At 40.7% G+C, this 16,685-nt stretch overlaps 2 protein-coding genes across 4 annotated transcripts in view; one reads left to right on the forward strand and one right to left on the reverse strand.

Moving 5' to 3' along the window:
• TULP3 (TUB like protein 3) overlaps positions 1-16,685 on the forward strand; it is a 1,058,170-nt gene that overhangs the window by 973,541 nt on the left and 67,944 nt on the right. The gene's annotated exons all lie outside the window — the stretch shown is intronic.
• CCDC91 (coiled-coil domain containing 91) overlaps positions 1-16,685 on the reverse strand; it is a 735,207-nt gene that overhangs the window by 62,047 nt on the left and 656,475 nt on the right. The window lies entirely within an intron of this gene.

Genomic DNA, 16,685 nt, shown 5'->3' on the forward strand with positions numbered 1-16,685 from the left:
GAAAATCATCTTCTGATCGAAATAATTTTCCGGTCTGAAGATACTCTAATCTTGAATAGACGAAATGTGCTACAGCTACTTGGTCATATACTTCAATTGCGAGCAGTCGCATCGGACGACATAAAAATTGTCGAATTCGTAGAGGAGACTTCTACAGATTGAGTAATACTACATATTCCCTCTAGAATAGAATTATTTATAACTTGATCCTGAACTGTGGCCCGGATTTCAATTCTTTACGGTTTGACATAAAGGAAGTTTGTGTTGACAAATTGCTGATAAATGAAGGAGCAAAAAAGATGTCCCTATCTAAAGAAAAGGATGAACACAAGAATAAAGAGGGACTGCATGTTCAAAACTGGAGAGATGAGATGCCTGTCGCAGCTTTAATCATGCCTGATAAAAACATAGTCCAAGCGGAGGAAATCCACCCCCAGTCAGTCTCGAGAGAGCCCAATGAAACGAACTAAAATCACCTTGCAGAATAACAGAAGATCTTCAAAAGATCCTGCTAACGATAAACAGCAAGATGCCTCTAACGAACTGGGATCATGGAGCTGGTTGGCAGGGTCTTTAAACCGTTGCGAGGAGAATGAACGGTGGTGAACAAGGCTAAAAATCTCAAAATAAAAAAATCAGCAAACATCACTCCATATTTGCAGATTGCGATCATAGCAATAGGAGAGAACTCAATAAGAAACAGCATGCTACACATTAACATCTATTGGCAGCACCTAGCATCTGATGAATCTGATTTTCTCGAGCTGATTTTTGAAACCATAGATCAAATCACAGAGGAGAATTTGGACCCTATTAGAATTTTATGTGGAGACTTAAATATGGAATGTCTCCAACTTGACAATGTAACTACAAAAAAACTAAAAGAAAAAATAGTGACCCTTATAAAATAAAAACAGCATGAGCAGACGAAATGGAGGAAAGAGAACTAACTCTAGTGAATGTTAACATCAGAGGAGACATGCCTGCGAATGCTACATGGTCACACGGGTCAAGAGCATTGATTTTGGACCATTTCTACACATCAAATGTCATTGTAGAAAACGTTGTTGAACTTGGGGTAATACCGATGGAGCACAGTGACCCCAACTTGGTCATTATCAAAATGGATAGGCTAAGCTGTGAAGAAAAAGAATCGTGGAATGTAAAGATAAACGTGATGCCAGGTAGAAACAAAGTGTGCATCGACAGAGAAAAAAATCATACTGATGTCAAATATGCTCTTGCCGAGAGAAAATCTAAAGCCCTGGGAACAAATAGAATACCCTGGCCTCTTAGAGAAATATACTGAACATCATGCTGATGTGCAAAAAAAAACTTTTGCCATCACCATGTCTACGATCCCCAAATTGTGGCACAAAAACTAGAGCTAAGAAGATCTCTAAGAAAGGCAAAGAAGTCTAGTGCCCAAGAACGGACGTTTGAAATTTAAAAGAGCAAAATCGGCATACACATCTTGGCTGCATTGTCATAGAAACTTAATTCTCCAAAAAGATGCGGAGGAGATGTTAAAGATCCTAATTAATAAGAACACCAGATCCCTTTGGTCCGATAAATAACGTAGACGCCTAACAGAGCACTCTACAGGCTTCTGCAGTGACTGAGAACCAATGGATTGCGCATTATTCAGATCTTTTTTCAAGAAACCTGGGAATGCAACGTACATGGACACAGAACATCATAGTCCATGGAACTTTGAGATCTGTAAAGATGACATCTTGACAAACATCCAAAAATTAAGCTCAAGAGCACTAGGCCCTGATGGCTTGACAAATTGGATGCTCAAGCAGAATCCGGATGAATGGGCAGATTTTTGTTACTATCTCTTTTGTAACATAATAAGAGAAGGAAGGGTGCCAAAATCCTCAAAGTGCCTTGATTGTCCCCATTTTAAAAAAGCTCTTAGATCTGACCCGAAAAATAACAGGATCAAAAGGCTTTGGATATTCAATAAATGGGCTTTGTAAAGGGAGTTGGTTGCTCCCTAACCTGCTACTAATAAACCTGTTGAAAATGGAGGCAATAAAGAAGAAGACATCTTTGGCCTTTGTCGATTTGGCACATGCCTTCGACGGTGTCGATGGAGAACTACTCTGGACAAAAATGACAGATCGAAAATCCCCACCGAACCTCTTCAAAGCGATTCAAGAGTTGTACTGGGAAACAGAAGTCAAAATCCGACTAGACCATAAAGGATCGCTGTCCATTGCAATAAAAACATCAAGGGGAGTGAAGCAGGGCTTCACTTTGGGAGCAACGCTATTTATTTTCTACGTTTCTGACGTGGGAAAAGAACTAGAAGTAAGGGCTTTCCACCAAAGATAAAAGGCAACCATCTAAGCCACATACTGTACGCCGACAACATTGTTTTGATTGATGCTACGCCAATTGGACTTCAACCCAAGCTGACAGCTTTGGTAGCTTACACTGTTAAAAATGGTCTGGTTATAAACTCAGCTAAAACCGAGATTCTTGTCTTGCGAAATCTAATTGGATCAAAATCGTCCCAAATTCCTTTTTCCAAAGGGGTTATTGGGGGTAAATTAATCAACTGCGCCAGCCAGGTTCCATACTTAAGCGCCTTGATCAGCTCCCCAATAAATGACGACCCAATGGTCCAAAGGATCAAAAGAAAATGTAAACTTCCGGCCGTGCAAGGGTCGATTATAAATAAAAAATTGGGCAAATTCTCCATAAAATCAGCACTCGAATACTACAAAGCCAAGGTAATTCCATTGTTGATTTTTGGAGCCGAAGCTATGCTGAGGTGTATGCATCTGACATGGTCTTGGTGCGAAAACACATACTGGAACAGAATTTTGCATTTGGGGAAAAGGAACTCCTAATACCTGCATGCGATATGAACTAGGCCTGATCTCAATCAACGCTAGAGTATCGTGGAACACCTTGGTACTCTATAGGAAGATAATTGGTGCTGATGACCTACCCCAATTCAAAATTCTGAAACAAGCGGAAACAAAAATCTGAGTTTGATTCGATTCAGGATGAATGGGAGTGTTTGTGCGTTAATCTACTAGAATAATTAAATCTGGAGAAAGAGACATTATTACAGAACCCCCAGATAAAGTAAAAAAAATAATTAGTGGGAACTGGATTGGTGCGAAACCTGTGAAACACGGAATACGCACCTTTGTATGTATTTGGCAGCTCCTGAAGTAAGAGCTTATAATATGATACCGAAATACTTCGCGGTCTTTCCCTGTGCAAGCAAGAGAAGAACATTTATGAAATTTCGTATGAATCTGTTCCAAACAAAGGACATGCTGAACTTGCGACAAGTAACCCCAGCTTTGAATCTTTTGTGCAGATTTTGTGATTCTACGAACGAGACCTTGAAGCACCTTGTATTGTACTGCAAGAAACTAACTGTTTTAAGGTCAACCTTGCTGGGGAATGTGCTGTCAGAAAGACCTTGTCTGAGTGGCGAAAACTGGTGGAAGATGATGTTTGAAGGCACTGACAACAAATTAGTATATGCTTTGTTCATTTTGGAGGCCATAGAAAAAAGACTAATGGAAGAAGAAGTCATTAAAACTCCTGACCACGTTAATAAAGGCCAAGATTCCTAGACATAAGAGCACCAAGGCTATTTTAGGTTTTTTCTGTTCAATGAAGCAGAAGATGAATTAGGAAAGTGTATTCCTTTGTTTCTTTCCTTCTGTGGGTTTTTTTCTTTTCCCTTTTTGTTTTCATTTCTTCTTTTTTTAAAGTTTGTAATGAACTGTATTAAAAAGTTATTATTTCTCATTTAGTCCATGTCACGGAGAGTGATTGAAAGTAGGTAGTTGAAAATCTGTTGAGTGAAACAAAAGGATGTCTTCACCACACTGACTCAAATGAGTAAATGAACTTGCTTGCCTTGCCGGTCTGTGTTCAGTGTACCTTGCTCACGACAGCTCCACAGGAACACAGCACTCGCTAACACTCCGCAGCATGATCAGGTAGTTGTAGTACACACCCACCTGCAGAAATGACAATTTCAGCACCAGTGCAGAAAGTAGCAAAAAAAACTCCAACACTCTGCAATGCTAGACTACGGGGTCAGGTGGTTATAGTGCACACCCACCCGCAGCCCGGACTATGACTCGCTGAGTTATGGCCAGCTTTTGGCACAGCTGATATTCTTCTAGGGATCTTCCAGCACTATGGGTATTTTCTTTCCCAGGGGAAGATGAGATCCAGTACTGACTGACCACAGTACCATCCATTCCCAGCCACTGGCTGGGATTGGTTGGCACTTTGGCCGGTCTGAAATTGGTTGTTTGAGCAAGGAATAACAGTCACAGGGCTTTACGTTTTGAATTTCTATTAATCTTTTTTTTGTTTTTATCCCCCATGTTGCAAATGCCAACTTATTTGGCTCAAAACTCCAGGTCCACTGTGGCTTCTGAAGACCATGTGTAAACATCACTCACCATAATAATGAGTTGGTCTGTCCCGGGTAGTTTATTTGTACCAGAGAAAAAGCCATGGATGTACACTACAATATCAAACTGTGCACTTGTATAATTTACAATGTAGGCAATAACAGAGTGGAGAGGCATTCCTAGGGTAGAGTGCCTTTACATAAACCCATTGTTTCAGCAGCATTTGCTGAGTGGTGAAAGGAGGACAAAAGTGGAAAAATACACCAGGAATAGATTGAAGAGGATATGACGGTATTTTTAACATTCAAACCATGAGGCCAGAATGTACTTTGACAAATGATCTGTGTTGTTCCTGGGGGCAGCATGCAGGAGAGGTGGGTTGGGTGGTTATTTTGGATATGCAGGTGGAATGATGGGCCATTTCAGGGGTAAAGGAGGGAAAGGTAGATCAGATTATAGTTCACTAAGAGGTGATAGTTAAAGCCCAGGGAATAAATTAGTTTGACAAGGGAGGTGTATAGAGTGAAGAGACGTGGGCCTCGGACTGATCCTCAAGAAACGACCACTGGTAGGAGGTATTGGAGTCCCAAGATAGCCCCTGAGGAGTGATCAGAGATGGAATCCCCAGTAGAGTACAGTGACCTTAAAGCCAATAGAAAAGGTTTGAAGGTTGTGGAGAAGTGTGGCAGAGGAGAGTGAGGGGAAGATGGATGGATGGCGAGCGAGAGAGAAAGTGCTGTATCGTGATTTTAGTGAATATGTAGGAGGGAGAAACCGTTATTTGGGAAGGGAAGCATGCATTAGAAGACCCTTGATAGTTTGTGCCAGCACATAGAAGAAATAGGATTAGCTTAATAGAAGGATTTAGCTATGTCAAGAGCTGTGATCTGGGTCAATAGTGTCCTGGTAGGCAGCCGGGAGAGTGGGTACTCATACTTTGCATCGGTGGTGCAAGCAGTGACAAATGGTTGTCAGCAGCTGAATTCCTGGGGAGATCCATGGTTGGGAACAAGTGGGGGTAAAGGAGCAGCAGGGAAATGACCATTGAAGTTGGTAGACAGTGCATAGTTGGATTTGATAAAGGAGCGATGTTTGTAGGGATAACCATTGGTGCATACTCTGGCTCCTTGTAAGCATTCACAACCTCTATTTTCTTGAGATCATGAAGGACCACTCCACGGCATCTGTTGTTTTTTTTGGTGTCAACATTGCCAACACTCCAAGAGGCTGCTGGTCGAAGTGTCATAGCAACAAACGCCTGAGTTTGTTTAAAAGAGGATATACTGTGGTTGGTCCTGTTACACCATGATAATTAAGTCCTAGGAACCTATGAGCCAGTATCTTGGGCAACCGCCAAGTACAGGATAAGTACTGTTGGCTGTGGCTGTGATCGTATCAAGCCCAACAGAATTTTGCATGGAGGAAGTCTGAGGATGCAACACCAAATCATTGCCTGACCTCGCAGGAAGAAGGCAGCATTTCCACAGTGAAACCCCGCCTTCTGTGTGGGTAACGCCTCTTCCTGGTCTTTATATTCTTACCCAACACCGCGTGCGCACCGCCAAGTACAGGATAAGTACTGTTGGCTGTGGCTGTGACCGTTGTGCTCGTATCAAGCCCAACAGAATTTTGCATGGAGGAAGTCTGAGGATGCAACACCAAATCATTGCCTGACCTCGCAGGAAGAAGGCAACTGTTTTCGTATTAACATCCGCAGTGCCGTGCTACGGTTTTTGAAGAAAACGTGGACATACACGCTCGCACATGCCAGGCCCTTAATAGTGTGTGCTTTAACCGTATCAGTGTGCCTAATTCATCGTTAACACAGGTCTATCTAATATAGCGTGTGCTCTTCATAGGGCTGTTACATGTCTTTATCATTACATAGCATTTAGCTGTAAGTAAATTCACTATTTTTGTTTTTCGTTTAGGCAGCATTTCCGCAGTGAAACCATGCCTTCTGTGTGGGTAACTCCTCTTCCTGGTCTTTATATTCTTACCCAACAGCGCACCGCCAAGTACAGGATAAGTACTGTTGGCTGTTCGCGGTGCGGCTTGCGGGGACTGGCTTATTGTATTGTTTAGTTGTGATCTTCGGGGTAAAACTGATTTTTCTTCCTGTTTAAGCCACGTGGAGAATAACCCTTGCTCTGTGTTTTTTAGAATTTCAAGAACTTCTAGAGTTCTTTAAGCCAACTACTGCTTCGTTATGGATTTGGCTTTATGAAATGGGAAAAAGAGGAGGGAGTGTTCTTCTAAAAACCCTCCCCTCAACCGATTCCCCAAAAAATGTAAAGAAAAAGAAAAAATTTAGCCCTGTAACCTCGCTTAATGGTAAACAATCGTTTCTATCTATGTCAAATCATGACGATGCGTTGAAACCCCTTGATGAAGTTGACATTATGTCTGAAAAACAAATTGCGCCCGTTGGGACTGATGAAGTTTGCTCGTTAAAGCAAAAGACAACATAACAAATGATCCTTTTGATACAGAGGAACACACTCGCAATATTCAAAACATAATTGCTGATATTCATGACAATAGATATTTACCGATTTCAGACATTTCTATGCTCGCACCTCTAATTATGTCATACTTAGATAAGAGTGCATTTATCACTCGGTCCCTCTACTCTAGTGTCTACTCAAGGCATAGGGATGGAGCACATACACTTTCATAAATCTAACATCAAAGAGTCCAATTATCAGTGTACAGATTTAGGAAATAGCCCAGAGAAGATTGTTGTGCAAGTTCCGTCTACCGGTTCGCCTTCTAAGAAATCTGTGTGTAACCTACTCACACAAAGCCCACTCTTTGAGCAGAAGAATACTTCAGTCCCTGTGTTTAACCTTTCCACCGTGCCCGTTATGCCACAGACTCAAACCATTGAGGAGGAATTTTTGGAACAAAAAATCAATGATCTACCTATTTTCATGAAAATTCTAAACCTGCTGGATCGTGGCCATGAATACTCGCATCTTCTATTGCAAGAGCTACAAAGGGAAATGATAAATACTTCACACATCACCAGAATTGAAGGTTACATCTTGGCGCAAGAAGCGTGGCAGGGATATCATATGAACTGCAAAGTGAAGGACGCTGCAAAAATCAAAATTGACATGTCATGTAATTTCCCGCAGGTTGAAAAAAACACATGGGAACACAAACCTCTGATGAACCACTGCTACAAAATGGTGTACCAGTGACTTTTCCACAAATATTGCAGTGTAAGGTTGAAAAAGGAGAAAAAGAAGAGGGCAAGGAGTCATTGTTGGAATCTGCTAAAATTGATTATCTGGAAGTGGCGAAATTGCAACACGATAGACTGATACAAGTAGAGAATATCTTGGTCCAGATGAACTCCAAAAATAATATTCTTGACATGCTAAAAGAGGATCAAACGTCCCATGATAGTAAAGATTTGGCAGAATTTGCACCGGACAGTCCTACGATTTTGATTGATTTAATGGATAACGCTAAGACCAAGGAAGAGCACCAAGAAAGTGCTGAATCTCAATCAAAGTTCTATCATATGTCACGAAGATCCAAGAAAAATCACCTAAAAGCCTTAAACAGATGCCGCAAAAATAAAGGATTTTCCCTTAAGGACGAGAAAAAAATGCGTGATCTGTCTAAAGAACTCTCTTGTGGAAATATAGAACCCATAAGCACTAATCTAGGTGCAATTTTGGTGAGCTCTCCTGAACAGAAATTAAACTCAAATGAGCTAAACGAGGAGAGCAAAAATGCCCTACAATTGAAACCATCACCTAATCATGAAAGTGCTCCGAATCAACGGGTTACTCAAAAAAAAAACAGAAGCAGCTCGTGCAACGTTCCAATGTGGAAATGGTCGATATGAAAGGAAAAACTCATAAGGAAATTGAATCCAAGGTGCAGTCTGAGTTGATGGTTCAACCCCATTTAACTTTGTTTTTCACCGACATTTCCCCAAATAAATCGGATGGGTCTACTAGAAATATAACACTCAAAAGTAAAGAGGACAGTTATGGAGAGACTGCGTTTACTGCGATTGAAGAAGAAAACTCCCAAAAACTATGCATAGCAAAGAAGTGTTAGAAAAAATCGCCATATTAGAATCGATCCCTAAAGAAGGCGGCTCTTGCATAGATATCCACATTAAACAAGGTCAATTGATTGAAAACTTTCTGCAGCTGAAGGATCTCAATCAATCTATATCTGACCCTACAGTATCTGTCAGTGCTAAAAACATCTTTCCAGAAGTAATCTTACAACAAGCTCAAGATAGTCAAACAAGGGCTGAACCGGTAAAAATTAACTACTATGCTGGGGGAGACTTGCCCGAAGAAATGAGAGCGCTGAAGAGGTTCTCCAACAAGAGTGCCCTAATGATGTAGAAGAGAACCAAACCATCCAGCAATTCCAGAACATCCCTTCGGAAATGAAAAACACCATTGGATGGATCAGTGACGTCAAAATCAATGGGACAGCTCGCATTAATAAATCGTTTCTTATGAACGCTCTATATAAAATTCCTTCACTTAGAAATTTGGTTACAAATGACATAGAGTGGATTAGATTGCCCAACATGAACAACAATAGAATGCTGTCTAAAGTGTCATCTCCCATAATTGCTAAGCTGATGTGGGATCATCAAAGTGATCTTTTGATCCTTGGACTGGCTATGGTTGGTTTCCCCCAAATAAAAGTTGCCATGGACTTTCTGGAATAACTACCTGCTCCGAAATCGAACAGTGACTCTACAGTTTCCCCATCTATAGATAATTCATTGAATAAAAATATGGCGGAACAACTCTCTGCCTTGACTAATGCCCTAAATGGGCTTAAATGGCTAGAGCCTCTCATAAAGTCTGCTGTTAATAGAAGTACATCCACAGCTTCCTCAAAGTCAATAGAAGTACATCCACAGCTTCCTCATAAAGTCATGACCTTACCATAGTGTCGTGGAATTGTTGTGGGCTACTGAATCTATTAAAATGGAGAAGAACGGTAGAACATAAAATCTTACCCGACATTTTACTTGTTCAGGAGTCTATGGCCACGAAAGACATTCAATTTGATGGCTGTAAGACCTACTCCCAACATGCTAAAAAAGGGCTGAAAGGGAGACCTGCAGGTGGCATTGCGATATTGATTGCCACCCGTTTAAATTTCACTATTAATAACACATATAAATCGGATATGTTCATCATGTTGGACATTCCCTTTATGGTTAAAACGAACGAAAATCTATTGTTGGTCTACCTTTACTGGAATCCCACTCAGCTCCAAATGGAAAAAGCGGTTGATATCTTAGGTGACGCCCTCAACCTTGCGCTCTGCAAAGCTCCACATGCAGAAATCCTTATCGGAGGAGACTTTAATTCCCATATGGGATACTATGGCATCTTCAAGAGCCCCAACTCACACCATCACCAAGCTTCTGGTTTAAAAGGAAAGATTTGGTGTAAGTTCCTTAAAACCTGGAATATACATTTAATTGACCAGGGGTAATGCAAGTTCATGGATCGATCACATATTTGGCTCAAATGGACTTTCCCGTTCTATGACTAAATAAAATAAATACTCATAGGACCGATTTGGGAGATCATGTAATGATCACCACCTCAATTCGAACTACTTTACCTTATGTCCGCCAGTAGCTCAATTAGCATTAATTCAAAGCCATAGACCAGGTGTCTCGATCAACTGGTCTCCCGCTACATGCAGAGATTTCACATTCATTGTCAATAGAGACCTCTGGAAAGATAAAGCACAAAATGGCATGTATAATTCTGTAATACTAAAATAGAATTGTGAAATGATTGCCACACATTTGGCGAAAGGTGTTTTTCGTAAGTCTGAGCACCTCTCTTGTGAATATAACAGAGATGACTTCTGTGCTAAGATAGCTGTTCTAAAAAGAAAGAAAAACGCTGATATACGGATGCTAAAGAAGTCCATGTGGTGCTCAAATGCTGAGTATATTGCTCTTAAAAAAAAAGGTTCTATTTTCATATAAAAAAGCAGTAAAGGAGATTCACGACGCAAACAAACTATTTCAAAACCAAAATAGTAACTCTGCTTTGTAAACGCAAGACTAAAGATATATGGAACACGATAAGATCTCTAAATAAAGAGCCTTCGCGTGAGTTTGTCTCTGGCATTAATAGTGCAACCTGGACTTTTCTTTCTCGCCATACATGCACTCCCAGAAAACTTTAGTGTGCTCGATACCCCACCTGATTGCCATCTAATTCCTAACGTTTGTCCTTGGGGAAAGAATGACATACTTGAGGCTATTCAGAAACTAAAAAGCTCTAAATGCGCAGGTCCTGATGGACTCCGTCCTTGTTTAATAAAGGACGATCCTTTATACTGGGCCTCTATTTTTTATACTGTTTTCCAAGAGATATTCAAATCCAAAAGGATACCGGAGTCTTGGCTTACTTCAATTATCATCCCCTTACACAAAAAAGGTTTAATTGAAGACCCAAATAACTATCGACCTATAGCGATCATTGATGTTGCAGCGAAAATATTTGCTTCCCTAATTTTAAAAGAGCTTGAAATATTTGCACACAACAATGATTCAATGTGTCCTTCGCAAGTGGGATTTCGGAAAGGGATGGGAACCCCCTTAACGCGTGTTTGCTGGCTCATATTATAGCACATGCCCGTCTCATAGTCTCGTTTTTATTGCCTCCCTAGATTTGAAAGCTGCGTTTGACGGGGTAATAAGGAGCAAATTATGGGAAAAATTGAGGAAACCAAAATTCCCCCAATACCTCATTACTCTTATTCAAATGTTGCACTATAGAACTAATTTCAAAGTTAGAATCAACAGGGAAGGCTCACTAACCCAAGCTATTCCATCTTTTACAGGAATCCAACAAGGCTGTAATTTAGCTGCGATACTCTTCAATCTTTACTTACTAGATATAGAAGACCTATGGAATACTAAGAAGTTGTTTGCAATTCGTATTGGAGCCTTTTCCTTGTCTTGGTTAGTGTACGCTGACGACATTTTATTTTTTGATCGGACTCAGGTCTTCAAGCTAAACTTGATTGTTTCATGCAATACTGTAATTCTAATAATTTGGTGGTCAATCCTCAAAAATCTAACATTATTATTTTCTCTAATAAGAAAAAAATATGCAAGTTTGTATGGAAAATTGGTGTTTCTCCTATTACAATCAGCCCCACTTTACCGTACTTAGGATTGATTCTCTCGAAGACCACCTCTTATAAATTCATGAAAGAACAATTGATTGTGAAAATCTCTCCACTAAAATGCCAAATGAAAATTCTTCTAAAAAAAATTTGCAAATTCTCTCTATTGCCGCTTTTGGAATTTTATTTGAAAGAAGTTTAAGCCATTTTACTATACGGAGTTGAATTTACCCTGCATGACTTGGGGTCACTACTGGACCAACTCCAAGGGCAGATTTGGAAAGATGTATTAGGCTTACCTTTATTAGTGCCTAATGTTGTGATAAGACACGAGTTGGGGCTTAACTCCCTCTCTTCCAGATACAATTAGCGTATGTTAACTAATTTCTCAAAAATGTTATTTCCTATTAGAAACTCGCTATACATTGGATTCAACAGAATGCTAGCAGATAACAACCCTCCTTCTATGGTGCAATTTAAAGAACGCATGTTAACTTTATTGGAAAAGATCAATTTCCCAATGGAAGATTTGGCACTATTTCAAGGGAAAATCAAGAAAAAGTTATTGCAAGATGATTGGGGCGATACCTGTACGAAAATGGAAATCTACCCTTCATGTGCGGAATATTGTAAATTTATGCATAAGCATAGACCGCGCATGTCTTAACACTTTGCCCCTGTTCTAATGTTCGTCGCACTTTTATGTGATTTAGGCTAGATTTAATTCATACTCGATCTAGAACGAAACATTGGTATAAAGATACGTTGGCTCACACCAATGAGGTATGTCGTTTTTGTAATCAAGCGCTGGAGACCTTAAAACATCTGTTCTTATATTGCTGTCATTTTGAAAATGTACGATGCATTCTTATGAATTCTTTTGTGCAAGCTAATACGATTCTAGCTAGAGAGTGGATTTGGATTAAATGTATGTGGGGATCAACGGACACTTCGGTATTAAAAACAACAAATCTTGTAAATATTATTGAGAAAGAACTGGAAAATGCATCTCAACTTTATAGAGCTAGTGAATGCTGAGATTTGATGCTGCTTAAATCCAATGTACTTTTGTACAAATTTTAATTTATGGATTGATATTTTATGTTCATCATGTTACATTGATTGTAAGGTCTTTTATTTTTGACTAAAAACAAATAAAAATAAAAAATATATATATTATGTTGGGCAACCATTTAATGTTGAAGTTTAGCAAAGAAAGATTTTAACTTTGGCACTCTTTTGCAAGCTTTAAAAGAACTTTAATAAGGTTCTCAATGGTGGAGGGGACAATTTAAAATTAGCAGGAACTTCATCGTAGAGCAGCTTCAGCTTGAAATCCACTAAGCCTGCACACCCCTTATAGAGCCCGACAGTATTCTCGTCAGGGGCCCTGAAGTCACAAATGGCTATTCAACTTCGTTGTTAACTAATGGCACATTCAGAAAATCATCAATAAATCAATCCAACTCTACTTCATCCTGGTAAGTCTGTAGTGCGGGCTCAGGGCAGTGTGGCCTGGAAGTATACAGCAAATGGTAATACATTTGAGATATTATTTACTAACTGTGCTCTTACACACCCCCCCACCCCCAATCAGATGACATTACTTCTCTACATCTCTTTTTGAATACTCTAGTTTCCTGGTCCATGACCAGTCTTCTCTTGCATTCACCTCCTCTATATATCCTAGCCTAAATGTTCTGGTTGAAATATTTAGCTAATCAAAAGGCTAATTCCCTAGATTTAAGTACCTATTGGTAGTCACTTAATCTTTTGTGGGTGTCAGCAGTTCAGAATCCACTGAATCTAGGTCCTTGACGATCACCTGAAGTAATCCCACTTTATTTGAAATGAATATCCCCCAGCAAAGCCTGAAGGGCTGTAGACGGGAGAAATGTCCAGTATGAGGGAGTTGTCTGATGAGGTGCAAAGCAGAAATGTATATTACCTAGCAGCAGTCCTCAAAATGTGCACTGTCCATTGGTCATTGGCAAGTCAGAAACAGCACCTTGTATGTATTTGGATTTATTAATTCCTATAGCACATTTGCCAAAGTACTGTAACTGCGCAAATTAAATGAAAATTACAAAAATGGTTTTAGGTACAACAATTTATGCAAGAGCAGATAGGTGAGTTTTAAGACGATAGAATATAGAAAAAGTAGGAGAAGATTGCATAAATGGAGCAACAGAGTTACAGTGCTTTAGTTTTAAGTAACTAAGGAGCATAAATAGGAGCCAAGCCATGAATGCATTTAAAAATTGAGAAAAACCGAGGTTACAACTTTGAAATTGAAGCTAAGCGATAGGAGCGAAGGGGAAATTAAGGTGCAGGATCAGACCAGAGCAGAGTTATAAATAGAATGGTGACGGGGCAAGTTGAAAAGTATGGAGACCAATTAGCAAAGCAGAACAATAATCAAACTGGGAGAAGGTGAGAGTTGAGATGAACTGAGTATTGAGTAGTCTGCTGGTCACGCGACCAGGCCCCACCACTCGCCTGTTCCACCCACCACTTATTTCACCTGTCTTCCATTGGCACCCTCATTGCTTCTGTCCTCCGAATAGGACCGTCAAAGACGAGAACCTCACCTCCTTGGGCCAGATGGGGCGAAGGGCCAGACCAGCTATCCTGCATTTCACCAGCAAAGCACTAACTATGCAGATGATACCCAGATCCTCCTACCACTTACGGGAGATTACAAGGATTTGGCCTTGGTGAATAGAGTTTACCACATCATCCAGGCATGGGTGGCTGCCCACGGTCTATGCCTGAATGATGACAAAACCGAGTTCATCATCCTCGGCACCACCCCAAATCTTAATAAACTTGGACACCAATATTCTACCTTTAACATCGATGGCAATACCATCAAAGTTGCCAAAGAGGTAAAAACACTAGGTTTTTATTTAGACGCCACCCTCACTTTTACCAAACAGGTAAACTCTATGGCCTCACATACGGCTTATACCTGTAAGCTTATTAGAGCTGCTAAGCCATTCCTTTCCACAAACAGTTGCATCATCTTGGCCAGAGCTCTAATTCTATCCAAATTGTACTATGCAAGTCACTATACCTAGGGTCCAATAAGTATATAATTAACAAAATTCAGATCCTCCAAACCAATGCCCTAAGAGCAGCGTTGGGCATAACAAAAAAGCACATTTCTGAGATAAGACAGAATAACTGGCTCCCCACCAACAATAAAATTCTACTAAAAGCCGCCTCCTTAACACAAATGCCTAAACAATGCCGCCCCTCGCTACCTTTCAGAAAGGTTTATCAGAAAATCATCCACTCTGCCAACAAGAATGGGCCAGTTCCAATTGCCTACTGGTTCCAAGGTTTAGACTCTCCAAAGTGGGAGGGTGCAGCTTCCCAGTTAAAGCTGCACAACTCTGGAACTCCCTACCCCTCTCCCTGAGGGCAGACCAAACATTTTTGCACTTCAGGCATATTGTCAATTGGATTAAAGAAAATGACTGCTAAATGCGCAGGGTGTATGCCCGACTGTTCACCCCATTAACCTGCAATGCATATAGATTTGAGCTTTGTAACTCCTGCTGCCTGCATGCCTCTAATCTGCTTGTATATAATACCCAAGATTTTGTACCACTCCTCTGTATAGAGTATGCTTACTGTTTCCTTTGTGTATATATTGTGTTCTGTATATATATGTACATTTCTGTAACCTAAGCTGAACATTTGCCTGTTTCTTCTGCGTCCTGATACCCTTGGGTCTGGCGCGCATTACAAATAATCAAACCAACAAAGTAGTCACTACTATTCTAAAAAAAATTACCATGTTCTCCTCCCTCCATAGCCTATTCCCACCATTGCTATGATTCAAGTGGCCAAGCACACTGGGCAGCCCTAGCAAACCTCATCAATATCGGCCTTGCCTCTGTCCAACACCCACGGAGCACACACACCCTCTCATACTGATTAATGCTCGCCCAACAGTTGCTCATGCTGCAGAGATTTCTGTCCTCATCTTGTACATCATCTTTGTTGCCCTGTTCATCACTGAAAAATGGTTTACCACATCATCCCACCCCAAGGCTACTGCATCCAATATATAATTAACAAAATTCAGATCCTCCAAACCAATGCCCTAAGAGCAGCGTTGGGCATAACAAAAAAGCACATTTCTGAGATAAGACAGAATAACTGGCTCCCCACCAACAATAAAATTCTACTAAAAGCCGCCTCCTTAACACAAATGCCTAAACAATGCCGCCCCTCGCTACCTTTCAGAAAGGTTTATCAGAAAATCATCCACTCTGCCAACAAGAATGGGCCAGTTCCAATTGCCTACTGGTTCCAAGGTTTAGACTCTCCAAAGTGGGAGGGTGCAGCTTCCCAGTTAAAGCTGCACAACTCTGGAACTCCCTACCCCTCTCCCTGAGGGCAGACCAAACATTTTTGCACTTCAGGCATATTGTCAATTGGATTAAAGAAAATGACTGCTAAATGCGCAGGGTGTATGCCCGACTGTTCACCCCATTAACCTGCAATGCATATAGATTTGAGCTTTGTAACTCCTGCTGCCTGCATGCCTCTAATCTGCTTGTATATAATACCCAAGATTTTGTACCACTCCTCTGTATAGAGTATGCTTACTGTTTCCTTTGTGTATATATTGTGTTCTGTATATATATGTACATTTCTGTAACCTAAGCTGAACATTTGCCTGTTTCTTCTGCGTCCTGATACCCTTGGGTCTGGCGCGCATTACAAATAATCAAACCAACAAAGTAGTCACTACTATTCTAAAAAAAATTACCATGTTCTCCTCCCTCCATAGCCTATTCCCACCATTGCTATGATTCAAGTGGCCAAGCACACTGGGCAGCCCTAGCAAACCTCATCAATATCGGCCTTGCCTCTGTCCAACACCCACGGAGCACACACACCCTCTCATACTGATTAATGCTCGCCCAACAGTTGCTCATGCTGCAGAGATTTCTGTCCTCATCTTGTACATCATCTTTGTTGCCCTGTTCATCACTGAAAAATGGTTTACCACATCATCCCACCCCAAGGCTACTGCATCCAATATGCCGAGTGGCAATCATCCACCCGAGTGTTTGGCCATGTTCCATCATCCCCTCTCCGAGAACA

Source organism: Ambystoma mexicanum, chromosome 12 (genome assembly GCF_040938575.1).
Source record: "Ambystoma mexicanum isolate Mex_15411 chromosome 12, UKY_AmexF1_1, whole genome shotgun sequence".
NCBI lineage: Eukaryota > Metazoa > Chordata > Amphibia > Caudata > Ambystomatidae > Ambystoma > Ambystoma mexicanum.